Source organism: Pinus tabuliformis, chromosome 2_1 (assembly GCF_031772625.1).
Source record: "Pinus tabuliformis cultivar Carrire ecotype Pingquan chromosome 2_1, CPIR1, whole genome shotgun sequence".
NCBI lineage: Eukaryota > Viridiplantae > Streptophyta > Pinopsida > Pinales > Pinaceae > Pinus > Pinus tabuliformis.
The window spans coordinates 88,233,770-88,253,709 of NC_142299.1; positions in this window are offsets into that span (position 1 = coordinate 88,233,770).

Here is a 19,940-nt window from a genome sequence, read left to right on the forward strand (position 1 = left end):
GCACAAATATAAATACAAAACTATATTTGAGGCTTTCGCCCTTCTCTGGCTTGATTCCTCTAGTTAATGGCCTCTTCCTCCCATACTGCCTGTAGGCTTACAAATGCCTCGAATATTTTTCTCTGTCTCCTCTCGCATCCCCTGACTTTAGAAAAAGAGGGAAATACATATATGCCCTGTATAACAATTTCCTTCCACAATTGAAGGAATTCACTCTATTCCTAGAAATCATATCCTACTCTAACTAATCAATATAGCTAATTGGCTTGATCTCCACACAGGGAGGATCATTTGCCTTTTATTCCCAATTCTGTTCAGAATTAGGCAACAAATTAACCACTTACATTTATTTGAAATTAATACAAATTTAACAACCAGTCTTCCTCCAAACTTGTATTAGCCACAACATGTGACCACTCCATCACATTGCTGGCTAGGCCTAGATGCTCCTGCATCAGACTCCCAAGGTTTAAATTAATCATGATCTCTTGATCATGCACTTATGATCTGTGTCCTCCTGGATCCCATGCTTGGTTTGGTAGTTTGTCTTTGGTTGCTGCTATTGTTGTTTGTCCCTCAAGTCTCCATCCTTTATGCTGTAATGCCCCATTGGTCATGCTTCCACCGTCTGTTGTTGTTCTTTCCATATATCTTACTACTGTCTTGCTCATCTTAATTCACATTTGTCCATTTCCTTCACCTATGCCATCCTTTCCAACCAGTCCCCCTTCCTTCTTTTGGCCTCCATTTATTTTATTGGAATGTTGCTGTATGATTCTCCATAACTCAGCCAATTCTTTGTCCACTTCACTTCTCATATGTTGAATACTATTCCCCTACAACTAATTGTGTTCTTGAAATAGAACATCACAATCCCTGTGCTAATAACCTTTCATATACATTTATGAAATGTACAAATTCCTTCTCCATTGATTCTTTGCAATAATCCTAGGTCCTTCTTCTGGTTTCTCATTCATGACTTCATCATTCCTTACTTCAAATTCCATCATACCTGTAACTTCACAAATTTCTTGAAATCTTAAAATTCTTCCTGCTTGTTTAGCTACTTGGAATATCTCTTCTTCCAGTAGTTTCATTTCTGCACTCTTAAGGATTATGGCATTATACTTATCTACTCCTGAAATGTCACTTCCAGCCTCTTCTTCATTAATAAATTTTTGTGGTATAATAGTAATTCTGTTACTATTATTTCTTGTACTCATCTCCAGTTCAGCAGTTTCATACTATAGATTCACCACCATTTCATCACTCTGATACTTTCTGATCTCACCCTTCATTAATTCGATATGTTCTTCAAAATTAACTTCTTGGTTTAGATTGACTTCACATTACCTTCTTCCCGCATGTAAATCTTCATCAAAATTAATCAATTCAATAGACACAAATGCTTTACCTTGCTTCCTCATTATGCCAACACTTCTGACAACTCCTTTCTCATATTTATCATCCATGACAACTTCTTCATTCTTATTCAGATCTGGTTGTACAGTCTAATCACTTGTTCCTTGGTTTTCTTGCCTCTTTAACTCATGCCACCAATCTGCCATTTCATTTGGAATTTCTTCCAAAAGTTCCGCACAATCTTCATTGTCTGCATCACCTGTCTTTAATCCTTCTTTACTTGGGCTTTCTTCAAGGTCACTAATCTTCAATGACTATTTAATTTCTACAAAGTGTTCTATATAAATCTTCAATAGTTGTCCTCTTTTGGCTTCAGTTTTAAATAGTTGTCTAATGTTTACATAAATTACTACAGCTATGTTTAATAGCTGCTCTTTCCCCTGTATCACATGATTATGTGAATTTCCTTCCTTTAACTTCTGAAAAATCATATCTGCATTGTTACCTTCACTTATGACAACACTAAATAGTTGCCTTACCTCAGTGTATCCTTTGATCTCAATAATTCTTTTGCCATCCTTCTTTTGTATTATCCTTTGGGTTTCATCTGACTGGACATCTTTCTTCACTTGGCGGTACCGTTTCTCCTTATTCTGCATATGACTGTGAGTAGTCATCTCTCCACTTGTTAATATAACAGTTTCCAATAACTGCTTTTCTTTCCTCAAGTCTATATGACCTGCAAACACACAACAACTTTTAGTTTTCAAAATACAATACCTTTCATTTTCTTTTTATGCTTCAAGCACCAATCCTCCATCATAGATCTTTTGGATTTCAGTAGATTCTTCTTGCTGTGACTCCATTCCTCTGAGTCTTCCCTTCTCTAACAAATCAATATGAATTTGTTCAAGTTTCTTGAACTCATTCATCAGCTTGCCATTCCACCTCTGTTGCAATAGCTTCCACTTGACCCTTTTCTTCTTTCTCCATTTGTATCTTCAGTCTTCATCTGTCTTCTTTTGTACTGCCAGACTAATTTCCTATTCTTCCTTATGCTACCAGTTGCTATATTGTTGCAATCTAATGCCTTCCTCAAATTCATTCTCACGTAGCTGATCCTCTCTTTCAAATTGTTGGTTCCTCCCATATTCATCTTGCTAGATTAATACTCCTATCTCCTTCATGTCTCTAAGGACATAACTTCCTTGTTGCTCCTGATATTTCATCTCACCTTCAAATAATCTCTACTCAATTTCTCTAATTTTAGCATCATATTTATTAATGTTGTCTTCCACACTCGCAGTCACATCACTAACTGAAGAGTCTAAACATTTACTTAACTCTATAAATGTTAGAGACAGTTCATCTTTATCATGCATAGTAACCATAATCTCCTCTTTATTAGGTTTTGAAAGATTCATTTCTTCTTCAAGTTCCTTGAGCCATCTTTCCAAGAATTCTAATTCCTTATGACATCTCTCCAGCAGCTCATCACAATTTCCATTCTCAGCTTCATTTTTTTCCTAGAAATCCACCTGAGTTATCATGTTTTCTCTACTATCATATTGCAAGCTTTTTTCATCAATTTCATTAAACAAATTCAATTGTTTACCTTCTCATAGTACCACCATGGAATTTTCATTAGACTTTTGGTTCATATCAGCTTCATCTGACTGTTTCACACCAAACAAAATTTCATCTATGAACTCCTTCTACTGTAATAGATCAGCACCTCCTTCCTCTAAAAGGGATTCTCCATCATACTTCACCTCAAGAGCTTCATTCCTACTTGTGACAGTTTCACCAAGCTGTCCATCATCCTCTGCATATACTGCAAACATACACAAACTATCAGAATTAAAATCACAAGGCTTCATTGCCTCATCTGCTTCCATTGTCATCATATATTTGAATTGTTATGAACTATGCCAATAGTTCATGAGATCTTCGATTGATATCTCGTTATCCTCGTCACCCAACATTTCACCTTGTTCTAGTCTACAAATGGAAATTTCCACTTCTGCTTTTGCTTCTCTGAGTTCCTCTAGTTCCTCTTGAGCACTCAATATCTACTCAATCTTTCTCAACTCTTCTGCTATCTCTAATTTCACTTGTCGATTTCTATTTTCTCATAGCCTCTGCCACCTTACTCTCTTCCTCATGGTCCAACCATACTTCTGGTATTCTGCACTTCTCTGCAGCATCTCCATCAATATTCCAATTTGGAAATCTATCTCAGCTTTCTCTCTGGCAAACTCTTCTTCATTCATCCTCATACCATTTTCTTTGGCATATTTCCTTCTGCTGTGGCTTCTTTCTGAACCTCTGCTATGACTATCTATAGTAATCTTCTTCTCCTCTCTTTCCATGAGCTCCTTCCTCCTCTACAACAAGCCTCTGCAACAGCAAGTCCTCCTTACTACGATCTTACCTTACTAAGCCCTCCTCACTCAGTCTTTTGTTAAGCACAGTCCTCTATCTAGAACCTCCTCTTGAGCAACACCGTTGCTCCTTCTAGGCTTCTCCAATCTCTCACTCTCTCTTGAGAACACTTCAGTTGTCCTCTCTGTCCAATCTCCTGTTGGATTTTTTAGGTTCACTGCCACTTCAAGATTCTTCCCTTGCTGTGCTTTTAAGAATACATCTGGTTCTTCTCTCACAGCTTCTCTTGTTCTATTGTGTTGCAATCTTCACACTTTCTTATGCTATCACCTGTGTTTGGAATGGATTTCCTCTGTCAGATTAGAATCTAATCCTTCCTCTTGACTGCCTAAATACTTTAGCACATAATTCTGTTTTCTGTTCCTTCACACGTAATTTCTCTATTCTGTTTAACCCAACTGGTTTTAAATAGAAATCTGATATGCTCTCAGTTATTTCAATCCCAAATGTACTCTAATACCAAAAAATGGTGCAATCCTAAGGCTGCACAATCAATATATCTCATCAGAATTCATTTTCCTTATTAACAATCCTTTAAAGTTCTATGCCACATATATGCATCGAAGGCATTTTACAGGCATCAAGCTTTAAAACCTCCAAACATGGATCAAAGATGATCCATTCAATCACCCCGACGAACACCCCTTTTCCATTAAAAAACCATGCTTTTTCATATCAGGACCCAAACCTTTGAAAAATCTTGAAAACAAAGATTTTTTTTTCCTTTCGGGGCCAAAATCCCCTTTAAAACGTTAAAACGTTAAAACTGCACTTTTCCACCTTTTAGATCGATTATATGTATAAGCGCCACAGATCTAGATCTAGCCGATCGGACGACTCAGATTAGATCACAATATCGGTGGTCGAAGGGTTCAATAACCTGCAACTATCAGCACTTCCCTTATCAGAGGTCCGATGTGATATCATAATCGTTGTCAGCGATAACAATATGCCTACTCAATGCTTTATCGCTCCACTGCAACACCCCGATGCGATATTGCTGATCGCTATTGGCGATTGGCAATGCGCTTAACACTAAATAAACTCTCGCTCTAATATGTCGATGCGATATAAGTCCCAAACCTAATAGGATCCAAAACTCTCAAACATAATATTTCAAATCTGGCTATTTGAATCTGTTAGTGTTTTAGCGCGATTTCCCTTTAAAAAAGGTTTTCAGTGATGCAACTGTTAGGTCCCTATAATACTAGTGATTACCCCATTACTATTGCAGTTGTATCCCTTATTAATATTGTTGTGCCCCTATTGTCCCCATATTGTTATTACTGTGCCCCATAGAATCCCTCTATTGTTATTTTTGTGGCTTTATATTATTAATGTTAGGTTGGCTGGGTTATATTGTGACTCCTTAGACTCCTATATATAGAAAGGAGGTTTTGTCATTTGAATCATCCAAGAATTGTTCATTTGTGTAATGTAAAGGAGGTTTCCCCCTTGAAGAGGCTGAATTCTGAGGCGTTGATCTATCTTTTCTATCTTTTTGTAAGCTGGTTTCATAACATTTGGTATCAAAGCTTTGGATTCTAGGGTTTCGCTACTCCCAATAGGTCATCGTGGCATTTTCGCTATAACTTTTTTTCTACAACGTTTCAGAAGTGAAAAAAAGAAAACCCATTTGAGAAGAAATCACACTGAACCATGTGTCCAAATTTCAGAGCTTTTTGCGCTATATTTGTGGAGATATGATCTGAGGAAGTTGGTCTTTTTGCAGATTCCTGAATTACATTCCAAACAGGTGACCTAGGGAAAATCATCATAACTTTCTCTCTGAGAATCGGATTGAAATTTCATAAGAAGGTACAGAAAGAGGACGGACTGTAGTTTCTTATATGTATTTTGCAAAGCCAAAGGTCAAAATAGGGACACGTGGCATGTCGTACAAGTTCACTCTATTGAACTAGTCTATAATCAAATCACTGTGGGATATTTGGCATAACTCTTCCTTGGAGAATCCAATTTGGATCAGACTGGTGGCATTGGAAAGAGGAAATAGAGGGCTACTGTAGATCACAATTTTAGAACTGGATGATCCGAAATTACAGAGATACATCAGAGGAAATATGGAGCTCCTACAAAGTGAAAAAAGGTGTGTAGATTTTTTTAAAATTTTTGCTTAAGCTTGGTTTGAAAAATTATTTTGAAGGAATTCAAAGGGCATAGTAGAGCATTATTATCGGTAACGGATGCCCTGAGGAAATAAAATGCAAACACCTAGTAAGCAACCTGAAAGCTCTAGCATGACTCATGAAGAAGAGGAAGAAATGCTACATGATATATCAAAATTACAAGACCAAGTGCAACAAATGTCACTCTCACAAAAACTAACAGAAGCTAAGATAAATGGCGTGGAATCTAAGATAAAGGGCATGGAAGCTAATATGGACAATTTTAAGATAGATTTGAAGACAGATTTGAAGGCAGACATGGCAGATTTGAAGACAAATTTGAAGACAGACATGGCAGATTTGAAGACAGATTTGACAAATTTTCTACAAGAAATACTTACTAATGGTGAAAAGGTAGTAAAGGAAACTCATGATGTGAACAAAAGAAATGTTAATCATGATTTCATAGACTCTAATGTTGGATAAAAGACCCACCATATTCCAAAAATCGATGTGAGGAAGTTTGATGGCAAGGATCCCGCAACATGGATATTACAGATGGAGCAATTTTTCGATCTCAGTAATGTGCAAAACACACAAAAGGTACGTATTGCAACTTTATATTTGGAATCAAATCAGTTTGTATGGTATTAATGGCTTTTCTCTCGTAAACAAATTATCACTTGGGCAATTTTTACAGAAGAATTGACAGCACATTATGAGGATACAAAAAGCAACACATTTTTTAGCCGATTGATAAGTCTCAAACAAAAGGGTTCAATAATGGAGCACATTAAGGAGTTCCAAAAATTGAACATAAGGGTAAAAAATATTCCAGAGGAGCATAGGATTTATTTGTTCGTAGGGAGTTTAAAGGATAATATCCAACATGATGTTCGCCTTTGGGAACCTGATTCATTAGAGAAGGCATTCAGGTTAGCAAGAAAAATGGAAAGAAAAATTATGGCAACCAGGAAGCATACCACTCACAACTATAAAGATGGAAGTGTTGTTGCTCCTAGTCTTCCACAACCTATAAGGTTGACACCACAAAAATTGGAAGAAAAAAGAGCAAAAGGTCTTTGTTACAGTTGTGATAGCAAATACACTAAAGGTCATAAGTGTGCTGAGAAGAAATTATTCTACATAGATTGTGAAGAGGAAGAAGAAAAGGAGCAAGAAAGGTCAAAAGAAGAGGATATACTACAGGAACAAAGCCTAGATAAAGAAGAAATGAATCCGACCATATTTTGTAATGTATTGGTGGGAATTACCACTCCTCAAACCATCAAGATAGAAGGAGAAATCAAGAAGAAAAAGGTAATAGTGTTGATTGATTCAGGAAGTACCCACAATTTTATTCATTGTAAGGTAGCAAAAGAATTGAATTGCTTCCTATATCCAGCACCAAAGTGTCAAGTGATGGTTGCAAATGGAGGAACAATAAATTGCTCTGGAAAGTGCCATAATATCAAGCTATACATGGGAGAATATGTATTGACTAGCCCTTTGCTTTCCATTCTAATGGGAGGTCCTGATGTTGTACTAGGAGTCCAATGGCTACAATCCTTGGGTACAATAGCTTTTAATTTTCAAGAACTTTTCATGAAATTTTCTATGGAAGGAAAGGAAGTTGAATTAAGGGGCATTGCAAAGAAACCGAGAAAGATAATCAGCTCTAACGTTATGACAAAGCTTCTAAAAAAGGAACAAAGAGGTGTAATTGCACAATTATGTTCACTGGATGTTTCCACATCGAAATCATCTATTTGTCCAAATCTCCAAAAAGTCTTGGACAATCATTCCAAGGTATTTGAGACTCCCAAAGGTCTCCCACCTATTCATGATCATGATCATGCTATTCATCTGATTCCAGGAAGTGTTCCTCCAAACATCAGGCCGTACAGATATCCCTATGCCCAAAAGAGTGAAATTGAACGTATGGTTGCAGAAATGCTAGAGGCTAGTATAAATCAACCTAGTCAAAGTTCTTTCTCTGCTCCAGTAGTATTGGTGCACAAGAAGGATGGATCATGGTGCATGTGTCCGGATTATAGGGAGCTCAACAAGCTCACTATTAAAGATAAATTTCCCATTCCTGTCATTGATGAATTACTGGATGAATTGCATGGATCAATTTACTTCACCAAGTTGGATCTCCATTCAGGATACCATCAAATCAGAATGAAGACTGAAGACATTCCAAAAACAACATTTAGAACTCATGAGGGTCATTATGAATTTTTGGTCATGCCTTTTGGCCTTACCAGTGCACCTTCTAAATTTCAAGGTTTGATGAATTCCATTTTCAAACCCACCCTTAGAAAATTTGTGTTAGTATTTTTTGATGATATACTAATCTACAGCAAGTCTTGGAAGGATCATGTTGAACATGTTGACAAGGTGCTACAACTACTGGAGGAGAAACAATTATATGCAAAAAGATCCAAATGTTTCTTTGGAGTACAAGAGGTGGAATATCTGGGTCATATTGTATCTCATGAAGGAGTTAAGGTAGACCCTAGCAAAATTAAAGCCATTAAGGAATGGAAAATCCCCACATCCATAAAGCATCTGCGAGGATTTCTCGAGTTGACAGGGTATTATCGTAAGTTTGTTAAGAATTATGGGAGAATAGCAGCACCTCTAACAACATTATTGAAGAAAGGTGCATTTTCATGGACTCCAAAAATAAAAAAGGTCTTCGAACATCTTAAAGGGGCAATGTGCCAAGCACCGGTCTTAGCTACACCAAACTTGTTGGGTCCCTATAATACTAGTGATTACCCCATTACTATTGTAGTTATACCCCTTATTTATATTGTTGTGCCCCTATTACCCCCATATTGTTATTTCTGTGCCCCATAGAATCCCTCTATTGTTATTTTTGTGGCTTTATATTATTATTGTTAGGTCGGCTGGATTATATTGTGACTCCTTAGACTCCTATATATAGAAAGGAGGTTTTGTCATTTGTATCATCCAAGAATTGTTCATTTATGTAATGTAAAGGAGGTTGCCCCCTCGAAGAGGCTGAATTCTAAGGCGTTGATCTATCTTTTCTATCTTTTCTTGAGCTGGTTTCATAACATTTGGTATCAGAGCTTTGGATTCTAGGGTTTCGCTGCTCCAAACAGGTCATCGTGGCATTTTCGCTATAACTTTTTTTCTGTGACGTTTCAGAAGTCGCAAAAAAAAACCCATTTGAGAAGAAATCGCGCTGAACCTTGGGTCCGAATTTCAGAGCTTTTCGCGCGATATTTGCGGAGATATGATCTGAGGAAGTTGGTCTTTTTGCAGACTCCTGAATTACATTCAAAACAGGTGACCTGGGGAAAATCGTCATAACTTTCTCTCTGGGGATCGGATTGAAATTTCGTAAGAAGGTACAGAAAGAGGACGGACTGTAGTTTCTTGTATATGTTTTTCAGATCCAAAGGTTGAAACAGTGACTCGTGGCACGTCGTACAAGTTCGCTCTACTGAACTAGTCTATAATCAAGTCACTGTGGGAGATTTGCATAACTCTTCCTTGGAGAATCCAATTTGGATCAGACTTGTGGCATTGGAAAGAGGACACAGAGAGCTACTACAGGTCACAATTTCAGAACTAGATGATTGGAAATTACAGAGATACATCAGAGGCAATATCAAGCTCCTACAAAGTGAAAAAAGGTGTGTAGATTTTTTTAAATTTTTGCTTAAGCTTGGTTTGAAAATTTATTTTGAAGGAATTCAAAGGGCATAGTAGAGCATTATTATCGGTAACTGATGCCCCGAGGAAAGAAAATGCAAACACCTAGTAAGGAACCTGAAAGCTCTAGCATGACTCATGAAGAAGAGGAAGAAATGCTACATGATATATCAAAATTACAAGAACAAGTGCAACAAATGTCACTTGCACAAAAAGGAACAGAATCTAAGATGGATGGTTTAAAGAAAGATGTAGAAGCTAAGATGGATGGTTTAAAGAAAGGTGTAGAAGCTAAGATGGATGTTTAAAGAAAGGCGTAGAAGCTAAGATGGATGGCATGGAAGCTAAGGTGAATGGCATGGACGCTAAAATTGATGGCATGGATGATAAGATGGAAGAATTGAAGATAAATATGAATAAGTTGCTACAAGAAATGGTCACTAATGGTGAAAGGTAGTAAAGGAAACTCATGATGAGAACAAAAGAAATGTTAATCATGATTCCATAGACTCTAATGTTGGATCGAAGACTCACCATATTCCAAAAATCGATATGAGGAAGTTTGATGGCAAGGATCCCGCCACATGGATATTACAGATGGAGCAATTCTTCGATCTCAATAATGTGCAAAACACACAAAAGGTACGTATGGCAACTTTATATTTGGAACCAAATCAGTTTGTATGGTATCAATGGCTTTGTTCTCGTAAACAATTTATCACTTGGGCAATTTTTACGGAAGAATTGATAGCACATTATGAGGATACAAAAAGCAACACTTTTTTTAGCCAATTGATAAGTCTCAAACAAAAGGGTTCAATAATGGAGCACATTGAGGAGTTCCAAAAATTGAACATAAGGGTAAAAGATATTCCAGAGGAGCATAGGATTGATGTGTTCATAGGGTCTTTAAAGGATAATATCCAACATGATGTTCGCCTTTGGGAACCTGATTCATTAGAGAAGGCATTCAGGTTAGCAAGAAAAATGGAAAGCAAAATTATGGCAACTAGGAAGCATACCACTCACAACTATAAAGACGGAAGTGTTGTTGCCCATAGTCTTCCACAACCTACAAGGTTGACACCACAACAATTGGAAGAAAAAAGAGCAAAAGGGCTTTGTTACAATTGTGATAGCAAATACACAAAAGGTCATAAGTGTGCTGAGAAGAAATTATTCTACATAGATTGTGAAGAGGAAGAAGAAAAGGAGCAAGAAAGGTCAAAAGAAGAGGATATACTCCAGGAACAAAGCCTAGATGAAGAACAAATAAATCCGACCATATCTTGTAATGCATTGGCGGGAATTACCACTCCTCAAACCATCAAGATAGAAGGACAAATCAAGAAGAAAAAGGTAATAGTGTTGATTGATTCAGGAAGCACCCACAATTTTATTCATTGTAGGGTAGCAAAAGAATTGAATTGCTTCCTATATCCAGCACCAGAGTGTCAAGTGATGATTGCAAATGGAGGAACAATAAATTGCTCTGGAAAGTGCCATAATATCAAGCTATCCATGGGAGAATATGTATTGACTAGCCCAATGCTTTCCATTCCAATGGGAGGTGCTGATGTTGTACTAGGAGTCCAATGGCTACAATCCTTGGGTACAATAGCTTTTAATTTTCAAGAACTTTTCATGAAATTTTCTGTGGAAGGAAAGGAAGTTGAATTAAGGGGTATTGCAGGGAAACCAGGAAAGATAATCAGCTCTAATGGCATGACAAAGCTTCTAAAAAAGGAGCAAAGAGGTGTAATTGCACAATTATGTTCGCTAGATGTTTCCACATTGGAATCATCTATTTCTCCAGATCTCCAAAAAGTCCTGGACAATCATTCCAAGGTATTTGAGACTCCCAAAGGTCTCCCACCTATGCGTGATCATGATCATGCTATTCATCTGATTCCAGGAAGTGTTCCTCCAAACATCAGGCCGTACAGATATCCCTATGTCCAAAAAAGTGAAATTGAACGTATGGTTGCAGAAATGCTAGAGGCTGGTATAATTCAACCGAGTCAAAGTTCTTTCTCAGCTCCAGTAGTATTGGTGCACAAGAAGGATGGATCATGGCGCATGTGTCCAGATTATAGGGAGCTCAACAAGCTCACTATTAAAGATAAGTTCCCCATTCCTGTCATTGATGAATTACTGGATGAATTGCATGGATCAATTTACTTCACCAAGTTGGATCTTCGTTCGGGATATCATCAAATCAGAATGAAGATTGAAGACATTCCGAAAACGGCATTTAGAACTCATGAGGGTCATTATGAATTTTTGGTCATGCCTTTTGGCCTTACCAATGCACCTTCAACATTTCAAGGTTTGATGAATTCAATTTTCAAACCATTCCTTAGAAAATTTGTGTTAGTATTTTTTGATGATATACTAATCTACAGCAAGTCTTGGAAGGATCATGTTGAACATGTTGACAGGGTGCTACAACTATTGGAGGAGAAACAATTATATGCAAAAAGATCCAAATGTTTCTTTGGAGTCCAGGAGGTGGAATATTTGGGTCATATTGTATCTCATGAAGGAGTTAAGGTAGACCCTAGCAAAATTAAAGCCATTAAGGAATGGAAAATCCCCACATCCATAAAGCATCTGCGAGGATTTCTTGGGTTGACAGGGTATTATCGCAAGTTTGTTAAGAATTATGGGAGAATAGCAGCACCTCTAACAACATTATTGAAGAAAGATTCATTTTCATGGACTCCGGAAGCAACAAAGGCCTTTGAACATCTTAAAGAGGCAATGTGCCAAGCACCGGTCTTAGCTACACCGGACTTCACAAAAACCTTTATTGTGGAATGTGATGCTTCAGGAAATGGAATTGGTGCTGTTCTAATGCAAGATGAAAGACCCATTGCTTTTGAAAGTCGTCCAATCAAGGGAAAGTTTTTAAGCAAAGCTATTTATGAGAAGGAAATGTTGGCAATACTCCATGCACTTAAGAAATGGCGACCCTACCTAATGGGAAGACACTTCAAGGTAAAAACGGATCATGATAGCCTTAAATACTTTTTAGAACAAAGATTATCCTCTGAAGAGCAACAAAAGTGGGTCACAAAGATGTTGGGTTATGACTTTGAAATCATCTACAAAAAAGGGAAGCAAAATGTGGTGGCAGATGCACTCTCAAGAAAGGATGAGGATGTGGAAGCATTGTTGTGTGCCATTTCTATTATCCAACCAGATTGGATAAACGAAGCAAGGGAGGAATGGAAGAATGACGAAGAAGTGTGGGCACTTATTCGAAAGCTACAACAAGATTCCAGTACTTCTGATACATTTAGCTGGCAAAATGATTCGTTATGGTACAAAGATCGCTTATACCTCTGTAAGAATTCCCAGCTAAAACAAAAGATTCTTATGGAATTGCACACTTCTCCCTTAGGAGGGCACTCAGGATTTTTAAAAACTTACCACAGGGTTAAGAAGGAATTTTTTTGGGATGGCCTTAAATCAGATATTCAAAAGTTTGTGGCGGAATGTTTGGTTTGCCAACAAAATAAAGTTGAAACAATTAAGACACCGGGTCTATTACAACCTTTATCCATTCCAAGCCAACGTTGGGAGGAGGTTTCAATGGATTTTATCACAGGTTTACCCAAGTCTGAGGGAAAGAGTGTCATCATGGTGGTAGTTGACAGACTTACCAAGTATGCACACTTTTGTGCATTATCACATCCATTTAAAGCCAGTACAGTTTCTACTGCATTTATGGAAACAGTTCAAAAGCTACATGGAAACCCAAAGATTATTGTAAGTGACAGAGATCCCATTTTCACTGGAAATTTTTGGACAGAATTATTTTCTTGTCTTGGTACTCAGTTAGCTCATAGCTCATCTTATCATCCTCAATCTGATGGGCAAACTGAGATAGTAAACAAATGTTTGGAAGGATATCTTCGTTGCTTTGTATCTGATAAACAGACACAATGGGTCAAATGGTTGCCTCTGGCTGAATGGTGGTATAACACTTCCTTCCATACAGCAACAAAAATGACCCCATTTATGGCACTTTATGGGTATCAACCACCATCCATCACATCATATTTAAGAGAAAATTCTAAGGTTCAGGCAGTGGAACATCACATCGAACATCAACAACAAGTCCTCCAACTCTTAAAGGATAACCTCGTGTTGGCACAAAATAGAATGAAACAACAGGCAGATCAACATCGCAGTGAAAGAAGTTTTGATGTAGGTGATTGGGTATTCCTACGGCTACAACCATATAAGCAAATGTCCCTAAAGCAAGCTAAGAAGGATAATAAATTATCACCAAAGTATTATGGTCCGTACAAGGTGTTGCAAAAGATTGGTACTATGGCATACAAATTGGAGCTTCCTGCAGCTTCTCGATTGCACCCAGTTTTCCATGTTTCATGTTTAAAGAAGGTTATAGGCGACAAGCTCCCAGTTCAAACAATATTGCCAGAACTTGACGAGGAAGGAAAAATTATATTGGAACCGGAAGCAGTCACAGAAACAAGAACTCGACAGCTACGAAATCGATCAATTTCAGAGTATCTTATCAAGTGGAAGAACTTATCCGCTGAAGATTCCACATGGGAGGATGAGAATTTTATGCAGAAGTATCCAGAACTACTCAAGCGTTGAGGACAACACTTTTTTGAAGGAGAGGGGCATGTTGGGTCCCTATAATACTAGTGATTACCCCATTACTATTGTAGTTATACCCCTTATTTATATTGTTGTGCCCCTATTACCCCCATATTGTTATTTCTGTGCCCCATAGAATCCCTCTATTGTTATTTTTGTGGCTTTATATTATTATTGTTAGGTCGGCTGGATTATATTGTGACTCCTTAGACTCCTATATATAGAAAGGAGGTTTTGTCATTTGTATCATCCAAGAATTGTTCATTTATGTAATGTAAAGGAGGTTGCCCCCTCGAAGAGGATGAATTCTAAGGCGTTGATCTTTCTTTTCTATCTTTTCTTGAGCTGGTTTCATAACAAAACTTCACAAAAACCTTTATTGTAGAATGTGATGCTTCAGGAAATGGAATTGGTGCTGTTTTAATGCAAGATGAAAGACCCATTACTTTTGAAAGTCGTCCAATCAAGGGAAATTTTTTACACAAAGCTATTTATGAGAAGGAAATGTTGGCAATACTACATGCACTTAAGAAATGGCAACCCTACCTAATGGGAAGACACTTCAAGGTAAAAACGGATCATGATAACCTTAAATAATTTTTAGAACAAAGATTATCCTCTGAAGAGCAAAAAAAGTGGGTCACAAAGATGTTGGGTTATGACTTTGAAATCATCTACAAAAAGGGGAAGCAAAATGTGGTGGCAGATGCACTCTCAAGAAAGGATGAGGATGTGGAAGCATTGTTGTGCGCTATTTCTATTATCCAACCAAATTGGATAAACGAAGCAAGGGAGGAATGGAAGAATGATGAAGAAGTGTGGGCACTTATTCGAAAGTGACAACAATATTCTAGTACATCTGATACATTTAGCTAGCAAAATGATTCGTTATGGTACAAAGATCACTTATACCTCTGTAAGAATTCCCAACTCAAACAAAAGATTCTTATGGAATTTCACGCTTCTCCCTTAGGAGGGCACTCAGGATTTTTAAAAACTTACCACAGGGTTAAGAAGGAATTTTTTTGGGATGGCCTTAAATCGGATATTCAAAAGTCTGTGGGGGAATGTTTGGTTTGCCAACAAAATAAAGTTGAAACAATTAAGACACCGGGTCTATTACAACTTTTATCCATTCTAAGCCAACGTTGGGAGGAGGTTTCAATGGATTTTATCATAGGTTTACCCAAGTCTGAGGGAAGGAGTGTCATCATGGTGGTAGTTGACAGACTTACCAAGTATGCACACTTTTGTGCATTATCACATCCATTTAAAGCCAGTACAGTTTCTACTGCATTTATGGAAACAATTCAAAAGCTACATGGAAATCCAAACATTATTGTAAGTGATAGAGATCCCATTTTCACTGGAAATTTTTGGACAGAATTATTTTCTTGTCTTGGTACTCAGTTAGCTCATAGCTCATCTTATCATCCTCAATCTGATGGGCAAACTAAGATAGTAAACAAATGTTTGGAAGGATATCTTCGTTGCTTTGTATCTGATAAACAGACACAATGGGTCAAATGGTTGCCTCTGGCTGAATGGTGGTATAACACTTCCTTCCATACAGCAACAAAAATGACCCCATTTATGGCACTTTATGGATATCAGCCACCATCCATCACATCATATTTAAGAGAAAATTCTAAGGTTCAAGCAGTGGAACATCACATCGAACATCAACAACAAGTCCTCCAACTCTTAAAGGATAACCTCGTGTTGGCATAGAATAGAATGAAACAACAGGCAAATCAACATCGCAGTGAAAGAAGTTTTGATGTAGGTGATTGGGTATTCCTACGGCTACAACCATATAAAAAAAATTCCATCAAGCAAGCTAAGAAGGATAATAAATTATCACCAAAGTATTATGGTCCATACAAGGTGTTGCAAAATATTGGTACTATTGCATACAAATTGGAGCTTCCTACAGCTTCTCGAGTGCACCTAGTTTTCCATGTTTCATGTTTAAAGAAGGTTATAGGTGACAAGCTCCCAGTTCAAACAATATTGCCAAAACTTCATGAGGAAGGAAAAATTATATTGGAGCCAAAAGTAGTCACAGAAACAAGAACTCGATAACTACAAAATCGATCAATTTCGGAGTATCTCATCAAGTGGAAGAACTTATCCACTGAAGATTCCACATGGGAGGATGAGAATTTTATACAGAAGCATCCAGAACTACTCAAGCGTTGAGGACGACACTTTTTTGAAGGAGAGGGGCATGTTAGGTCCCTATAATACTAGTGATTACCCCATTACTATTGTAGTTGTATCCCTTATTAATATTGTTGTGCCCCTATTGTCCCCATATTGTTATTTTTGTGCCCCATAGAATCCCTCTATTGTTAATTTTGTGGCTTTATATTATTATTGTTAGGTCGGCTGGGTTATATTGTGACTCCTTAGACTCCTATATATAGAAAGGAGGTTTTGTCATTTGAATCATCCAAGAATTGTTCATTTGTGTAATGTAAAGGAGGTTGCCCCCTCGAAGAGGCTGAATTCTAAGGCGTTGATCTATCTTTTCTATCTTTTTGTGAGCTGGTTTCATAACAGCGACAATGAATTACACATGCCAATGCGATTTGGGGTTTTTACGGACCCGATATCATTCAAAACCTCTGTTTAAAAGATTTGAGGTCCGGAATCTCCGTTTGAATGCAGTTTGGCCAATACTTGGTGTATTCTTGGGTTTTCTGTCCGCAAACCCAAATTACACCAATCTGCCTTAAACATGGGAATTTTCCACTACAAAAGATGAAAATGCAGAGCCATCACCAAAATCACCTGAATACAGGGAGAAAACAAACATTCAAGGCCTCCACGGACCGTTATATCATAATACACACATGTTGATTTATTCAGCATAAATACATTACAAAGCCTTCGACCTTCGGCCTGATCACATAGCTAAAGTCCTCTGTCTCAAAGAAATACATTCAATCACACAGTTTCACCCTCTAAATCAATTCTTTGTGCACAAATATAAATACAAAACTATATTTGAGGCTTTCGCACTTCTCTGGCCTGATTCCTCTAGTTAATGGCCTCTTCCTCCCATACTGCCTGTAGGCTTACAAATGCCTCGAATATTTTTCTCTGTCTCCTCTCGCATCCCCTAACTTTAGAAAATAAGGGAAATGCATATATGCCCTGTATAACAATTTCCTTCCACAAATGAAGGAATTCACTCTATTCCTAGAAATCATATCCTACTCTAAGTAATCAATATAGCTAATTGGCTTGATCTCCACACAGGGAGGATCATTTGCCTTTTATTCCCAATTTTTTTTCAGAATTAGGCAACAAATTAACCACTTACATTTATTTGAAAGTAATACAAATTTAACAACCAGTCCTCCTCCAAACTTGTATTAGCCACAACATGTGACCACTCCATCACATTGCTGGCTAGGCCTAGATGCTCCTGCATCACAGTCAAACCAAAATGCCTTCATTGTCAAATAACCGTTCATCTGGAAGATTAGTGTTTTGATCTCCATCCTTTTCACCATTGTGGCAAGTCAAATCATTCATCAGCACATTGCAACAAGCAACAAAAATCAACCAGATTGAAGATCAATTATTCATGGATTGATCCATGGGAATGGTCATCCACGGTCAAAAGATTTTATAAGTTTGACAATTGAGTTCACTCACACATATTCCAGCCAATAGTAAAATTGAAGATGGTACTATGTTGCAGTTGAATGGGGGAGTACACCAGTGAAACACTCCTACACCTGAAGGGGGGGAGTTCAGAAATAATTTGAAGAAGATTGTCTCTCCTTTCAGCTGACAAAGGGGGGAAAATGCCAATGAAATTGGCAGTGGTTGTCAGACTGAAATTCTCGACAAAATATACAAATCAATCAGTGGGCATCGTCAAAATTAGCCAGTAGACGTTCATCAACATCAAATCAGCGAGTGGGCAGTTTCAACATCAGCAAATTCGCCAGTGGGTTTTCTCAACATTTTTTCAGTGGAAAAAGGATGTTGATTGAAAGAAAAGGATAGATGGATCCTTTTGCAACTTGGCACATGATGGAGTTGTCAAGCAAAATTTCATAGATGACTCAGACTTGCAGCTGACTCATGTTCTCTTCAGATTAGAGTTTTTTCAACATCCAGCTTTGACGGTTTTTCAGGCAACGTTTTTGAGGATCAACATGAGAACTTGGAAGATGGTTCCTTGTTCTTATTTTGGATTTATCATTGATGGTGGGAATTTTAGCCTCACTCTCATGTGATGCAAACAATTCTAAGTCCAAATTGATTAAATTAATTAAAATAAAGAAAGTTGGATTTAAGCGTACCTTTCTAGATTAAGTTTGTTCCTCATGGGTAGGAGTCAGTTTAGGCTTAGTTGGTTGAGAGATTCTCTCCAACTAGTTAGGCTCCTAGATTAGTGTTTGGTTGAGATATTTTCTCAACCATAGTGTCCAAGATAGACATACTATCTTGAGACAAACTTCCTCATGTATTTATTTGTACTATTATCATTCTTCGAATATTACATTGAGAGTATGAGGAATATAATACAGTGAGGCTCTCAGGCCTTTTCCACCATGTCTTATTTGTGTATATGTCTATTGTTTATTTTATTAATGTTTTATTATTTGATTGAATTCCCTTCACATTTATTCTCCAGTTATATAATCAAATTCCTTTTTGTTAAGATCCTCTTAACCTCCATGACTGTTGTTGTCCTGTCTGGAATGTTCAGGTCTTCTAGTTCATCCTTGGTTTTGGAATTTAACAACTTGATAATATTTTATGCCTCTTCTGGTCTGTGCTCCAAATCTGCCTTTGTGTTCTGTATTGTTGTCTTGACTCTATGCACAAGTTTTTCCTGCTCAAAATTCATCTGCATTGAAGGCAGCATATTTGTTATGTTGGCATTTATATTATGCCAAATATTATTGTTAGCCTCTGCCAACATCTGAATGACAAGGGACTAGTCCTCATATTTTTGTATCTACTGGATGAGCTTGTAGTTTTTCTGAATTTCTGACAAATAGGCATTATCAATTTTAATCTTATTCTCCTCCATCCTAGTCAATGCTGCTGATAAATTCTCTTTCTCGGCCTGAACTGATGTCAATTCATCTAAAGCTCTAGCAATCTCCTCTGTAGAATCCATACATTTGGTCTTTGTTGAAGTTTCTTCCAATGTACCTGTGCCTGATGTGGATGCTCCTGCTACTTTGATATCCTTAGGGTCATGTCCTAGATTTATGATCAAATCTTCTAGAGATTTGATCTTTTTGTCCTTAGAAAATGATGACATCTTCTCAATATTTAAATGAGAATTCATGTTATTCAAAGATGACTGTAATTTGGAAGCAATCATGGCTGAACTAGTAAGTGTTGAAAATATCATCTCCCCTATTTTCTTGTATAAATCGATTTGATCGATTTCATGTATCTTTCTGGTATCAATTGAGAAAATGGAGGCATTGTAGTCTCCAACACTTCTAGGAGACGGTACTAAAGGTTCCATAAAGGCCATTTAGAGCTGTCCTTTCTCTAAATCGAATGTAGAGATTAATCTGTGTTGTGTTTTAGTTGCCTTCTTCCAAAACTCAGAGTAGATGGAAGCCTTCAAAGCTTCCTTCTTCAATTTTATCTCCCTGTATCTTGAAAAAATACTCTACTAAGTTGAAA